Source organism: Nerophis lumbriciformis, linkage group LG32 (genome assembly GCF_033978685.3).
Source record: "Nerophis lumbriciformis linkage group LG32, RoL_Nlum_v2.1, whole genome shotgun sequence".
NCBI classification, from domain to species: Eukaryota; Metazoa; Chordata; class Actinopteri; order Syngnathiformes; family Syngnathidae; genus Nerophis; species Nerophis lumbriciformis.
Genome location: NC_084579.2, coordinates 30237802 through 30243592, shown reverse-complemented (window position 1 = coordinate 30243592; position 5791 = coordinate 30237802). Strand labels below are relative to the sequence as shown.

At 52.1% G+C, this 5791-nt stretch overlaps 1 long non-coding RNA gene across 1 annotated transcript; it reads right to left on the bottom strand.

Moving 5' to 3' along the window:
- Window positions 1-2325: 2325 nt before the first annotated feature.
- LOC140677477 (uncharacterized) lies at window positions 2326-3617 on the bottom strand. The gene is made up of 2 exons (XR_012049272.1): window positions 2764-3617; window positions 2326-2659 (listed from the first exon to the last, which is right to left on the bottom strand). It is a non-coding gene; the product is annotated as an uncharacterized lncRNA (long non-coding RNA).
- Window positions 3618-5791: the final 2174 nt, after the last annotated feature.

Genomic DNA, 5791 nt, shown 5'->3' with positions numbered 1-5791 from the left:
CAGCCTGTATACAAACATTGATATAAATGAGGGGATACAGGCTGTCAAAAATGTCTTCTACAGGTACCGCGACGTTAGCAGGCCCGAAAAGGAGCTCCTGCAGCTCCTCGACATTAATTTGAGGAGAAACGACTTTGAGTTTGACGGTCGTTTCTACCTCCAAATTAAGGGCACTGCTATGGGCAAGAAATTTGCACCGGCGTATGCCAACATTTTTATGGCAGAGTGGGAGACCTCTGCCTTGGCCGCCTGCCCAAAACGTCCTCTCCACTACTTCCGGTACCTGGATGACATCTGGGGTGTCTGGACCCATTCCAGTGAGGAGTTCAGCGTGTTCTTAAACACGCTGAACACTCACAACAAAAATATCACCATCAAGTCGACCACGAGCAACACATCGGTCGACTTTTTGGACACCACGACATTCAAGGGTCCCGACTTTGCCGACACGCAACACTTGGACATAAGGGTGTTCTTCAAGGAGACCGACACCCACGCGCTCCTCTTCAAAAGCAGCTTCCACCCCAAGCATACCTTCGCGGGGTTGGTGAAATCCCAATTGTTGAGGTTCCATCGTGTCTGCACCAGAAGGGAGGACTTCCTGACGGCCTCGGGGACCCTCTTTTCTGCCCTGAGGGGGAGGGGCTATTCCAGGTCCTTCCTCCGACGGCAGTTGAGGGTCTTCTTGGACCCGAAGGGGCCTCCCCCTGGGACCGACATGATCCCTCTCATCACCACCTACTCTCCCTCGGCCGTGCGGGTCGCCAAGAAGGTCAAAGACCACTTCCGGACCTTTGCGGAGAGTAGCGGGAGGCTGCCGGGGCGCTACGTGGTGCCGGCCTACCGTAAGAACCACAACTTGAATGATCTGTTGGTCAGGGCCAGGGTCAGCTCACTGAGAGACCCGCCCTCCACTAGGAGGGACACCCTTGTCCGCCACTCACAATGGTTGGTGAACCCCCACAACCGCAAGGTTTTCCAGCCGTTGTGCCGTGGCGGCCGACACACCCGGAACTGTGTGTACGTGATTCGGTGCCAACGATGTGGCGATATGTACGTGGGCGAGACGGGCAATACCTTAGCTAGGAGATTCGCCCAACACAAGTACAACATCGTTAGGCATAAAAATACCAACACTCACCTGGTTCAGCATTTTCTCCGACACGGGTGGTCTTCCGTCCGGGCGACTGTCGTAGAGACGGATCCCAAATGGAGCCTCGCCCAACGCCACCGGGCGGAGCTCCTTTGGATCTCCAAATTGGGCACCAGACATCCAGGGGGCCTAAATGAGGTGTGAGTGTGAGCCCGTTGGATTGTGACGGACAGTGCACATTCCCGTTTTTCCCTTCTTTATTTTTCCCATATCCCCCACCCCCCCTCTTCCATAACCCTAACCATTCCCTTCTCCTTACCTAAAACCTACCCCCAAACCTAACCCTAACCCTAACCCTAACCCTAACCCTAACCCTAACCCTAACCAAATATATTAAAAATGTATATTTGTGTGGACTATATTGGGTGAGCCTGAGAACAGATTTTATAGAGTTCTCTAATTGCCATATTATGTCTTTTTGTATTCCATAATGGAAACTGCATAATTAATGGTGTGTTTATAATATATAATTTATTTATTTTTCATTTTGCACATATACATAGTTCTTATCATGCTGTGTATATATTTAATTTGATTTTATGTCGGTCACGGGGTGAAGAAAGAAATACATCACTGTCTCTTTAAGTGTTTGACCTGCATTGGACTGATGACGTCACCCTGCTTAGACTGCCGTGTTCCAGTAGCTGCCTAGCTCCCTCCGGTGGTGCATCGCCGGGGGCGCGATGGAGCTGCTCACGTTTGTTTGTACCAACCATAGGCCTGATGAAGACTAAATAAAGTCGAAACGTTGCCTGTTCCATTGATGGTAATTATTCTCTTTTTATTTATTTATTTTTACCTTTTTGAGCACTACACGTGGCCTGTGGAGGCTTTAGGCCTACTTAGCCCCACGGCTAGTTAGCGGTAGCATGCTACAATGGGCTCACTAAAATTAATATTTTTACTTTTTAACACCTCTTGCTGCTTTATAAATGTTTTTTGGCCGTGAAATCAACGTGCCTGGAGGCGAAAGACCCGTGGGTGAGTCGTCGAGGCGATTTTTAGGAGGGTTGCCATGGCAACCCCCAAAATGGAGGCCTCCTACAGGCCTTGGAAGACCCTTAAGGTCACCAGGCTTGTCCAGCAGCAATGTTGCAATCCAATAAGCAACATTAATATCACAGAGGTTTTGCTCCCCATTTTTGCCACAATATTAAGAATGCCAGCGACGATTATGACAACAATTTTTTAATGAACAATGAGGTCAACAACCCTGCTAGGGAATTGGAAGCGTCCCAGCAGGCCTTCAGCTCGCAGTGAAAAAGAGGTCAATCATCCTGCTGGAGCAGTAAAAAAGATGGGGTACTCCTGCTGGAGCTGCATGACCTTTGACCCCGGAGGAGCGTCCTCCTGACGCCTGCTGCGCATCCGGAGCGCAGAGGGACGGGGGCGTGTCTGCGGCCGATAATACTGCAACCCGCGCCAGCTGGCAGCACGGCGAACCTGCGACCGTCACTCCTGCCACCCCGATGCCAAAAAGCCCGAAAAGGCAGCGTGAGGAAGTGCCTGAAAAAAGAGAGCCACCCACAGCATAAAGCTGGAAAAGGAAGACAGCTCGGGGACAAGATGCAGCGGACCCGCAAACCGGGCCAACTGTCAGCGTGGCAAACCTGCGGTGTAGGAGACCCGTGGACCGCCTGACCCCCTTCGTGCTGCTTCCGGTGTGCCGGGTGCGGAGGATGACACCCGGAGAATCGGCGCAACTCGCCATCCTGTAACAACCGTGTTATAACGTCAACAGACAGAACACGACCACACCAAACTACTTCGCTGGCATCCAACAACATCCAGCCCTCCAGAGAGGTCATCTGGGGGGTCAGGTGCAGGACACTGTATTCATCGAGTGTCTCTAGCGGGATTGTTGTTGTGTACCTGTTGTCTCTGATCGGGGTCCCCCCGGGGACCTTACGTGAGGTTGGGGCGCCATCCTGGCGGGCCATTGATGAACAGTGCCACTTCCCCTTCCCCTAATCCTAACCCTAACCCTCACCCTAACCCTAACCCTAAACCTAACCCTAATCCTAACCCTCCACCTAAACCTAACCCTAACCCTAACCCTGAAATAAGGCATTCTTGTGAGTTTTACTCGAAACATATGCTTTTTTAAGGCTTGCAAACACAAAAAGTATTTGTTTTCCTCAATATGACAGTAAAGTTCTTAAAATCCTGAGATAATGCGAAATAAGCAAAAACAATGTATTCCATCATAATTCCTACACCAAATAAGCAAAATATCTAAAAATGCCTGTAATATTGAATCTGTGAGTTTTACTAAAATCAGTTATTTTGGTAAGGTTTACAAATACAAAAATGAGGTTTTACTCTTTATGACAGTTATTTAAACATAACTCCATCCATCCAGCCATCCATTTTCTTCCGCTTATCCGAGGTCGGGTCGCGGGGGCTGCAGCCTAAGCAGGGAAGCCCAGACTTTCCTCTCCCCAGCTACTTCGTCCAGCTCCTCCCGGGGGATCCTGGGGCGTTCCCAGGCCAGCCGGGAGAGATAAGCTTCCCCGTTTCCTGGGTCTTCCTGGGCCTCCTACCGGTCGGACGTGCCCGAAACACCTCCCTAGGGAGGCGTTCGGGTGGCATCCTGACCAGATGCCCGAACCACCTCATCTGGCTCCTCTCGAAATGGAGGAGCAATGGCTTTACTTTGAGCTCCTCCCGGATGACAGAGCTTCTCACCCTATCTCTAAGGGAGAGCCCCGCCATCCGGCGGAGGAAACTCATTTCGGCCGCTTGTACCCGTGATTTTGTCCTTAGGTGAGGATGGGAACGTAGATCGACCGGTAAATCGAGAGCTTTGCCCTCCGGCTCAGCTCCTTCTTCACCACAACGGATCAATACAGCGTCCGCATTACTGAAGACGCCGCACCGTTCCGCCTGTCAATCTCACGATCCACTCTTCCCTCACTCGTGAACAAGACTCTGAGGTCCTTGAACTCCTCCACTTGGGGCAAGATCTCCTCCCCAACCCGGAGATGGCACTCCACCCTTTTCCGGGCGAGAACCATGGACTCGGACTTGGAGGTGCTGATTCACATCCCAGTCACTTCACAGTCGTCTGCGAACCGATCCAGTGAGGGCTGAAGATCTTGGCCGGATGAAGCCATCAGGACCACATCATCTGCAAATAGCAGAGACCTAATCCTGCAGACACCAAACCGGATCCCCTCAACGCCCTGACTGCGCCTAGAAATTCTGTCCATAAAGGTTATGAACAGAATCGGTGACAAAGGGCAGCCTTGGCGGAGTCCAACCCTCACTGGAAACGGGTCCGACTTACTGCCGGCAATGCGGACCAAGCTCTGACTCTTGCAAAGGGAGCGAACCGCCACAATAAGACAGTCCGTTACCCCATACTCTCTAAGCACTCCCCACAGGACTTCCAGGGGTAAATGGTCGAATAACTTCTCCAAGTCCATAAAGCACAAACTCCCATGCACCCTCAAGGACCCTGCCGAGAGTATAAAGCTGGTCCGCAGTTCCACGACCAGGACGTAAACCACACTGTTCCTCCTGAATCCGAGGTTCGACTATCTATCTAGCCTCTTCTCCAGTACACATGAATAGACCTTACCGGGAAGACTGAGGAGTGTGATCTCACGATAGTTGAAACACACCCTCTGGTTCCCCTTCTTAAAGAGAGGAACCACCACCCCGGTCTCCCAATCCAGAAGTACCGCCCCCGATGTCCACGCGATGTTGCAGAGTCTTGTCAACCAAGACAGCCCCACAGCATCCAGAGCCTTAAGGAACTCCGGACGGATCTCATCCACCCCCAGGGCGTTGCCATTGAGGAGCTTTTTAACTACCTTGGCATCCTCAGCCCCAGAAATAGGAGAGCCCACCACAGATTCCCCAGGCACTGCTTCCTCATAGGAAGACATGTTGGTGGGATTAAGGAGGTCTTCGAAGTATTCCCTCCACCGATCAATAACAGCTGCAGTAGAGGTCAGCAGCGCACCATCCTCACCATACCGGTGTTACAGTGCACTGCTCCCCCCCCCTTGAGCCGGCGGATGGTGGTCCAGAATCGCTTCGAAGCCGTCTGGAAGTCGTTTTCCATGGCTTCTCCAAACTCCTCCCATGTCCGAGTTTTTGCCTCTGCGACCGCTGAAGTCGCACTTCGCTTGGCCTGTCGGCTGCCTCTGGAGTCCCATGAGCCAAAAGGACCCGATAGGCTCTTTCTTCAGCTTGACGGCATCCCTCACTGCTGGTGTCCACCAGCGGGTTCTAGGATTACCGCCACGACAGGCACCAAACTCCTTGCGGCCACAGCTCCAATCAGCCGGCTCGACAAGAGAGGCACGGAACATGGTCCACTCAGACTCAATGTCCAGCGCCTCCCTCGTGACATGTTCAAAGTTCTTCCGGAGGCGTTCCCAGCAAACCCTCACAATGCGTTTGGGCCTGCCAGGTCTGTCAGGCATCCTCCCCCACCATCGCAGCCAACTCACCACCAGGTGGTGATCGGTAGAAAGCTCCACCCCTCTCTTCACCCGAGTGTCCAAAACATGAGACCGCAAATCCGATGACACAACTACAAAATCGATCATGGAACTGCGGCCTGGGGTGTCCTGGTGCCAAGTGCACATATGGACACCCTTATGTTTGAACTTGGTGTTTGTTATT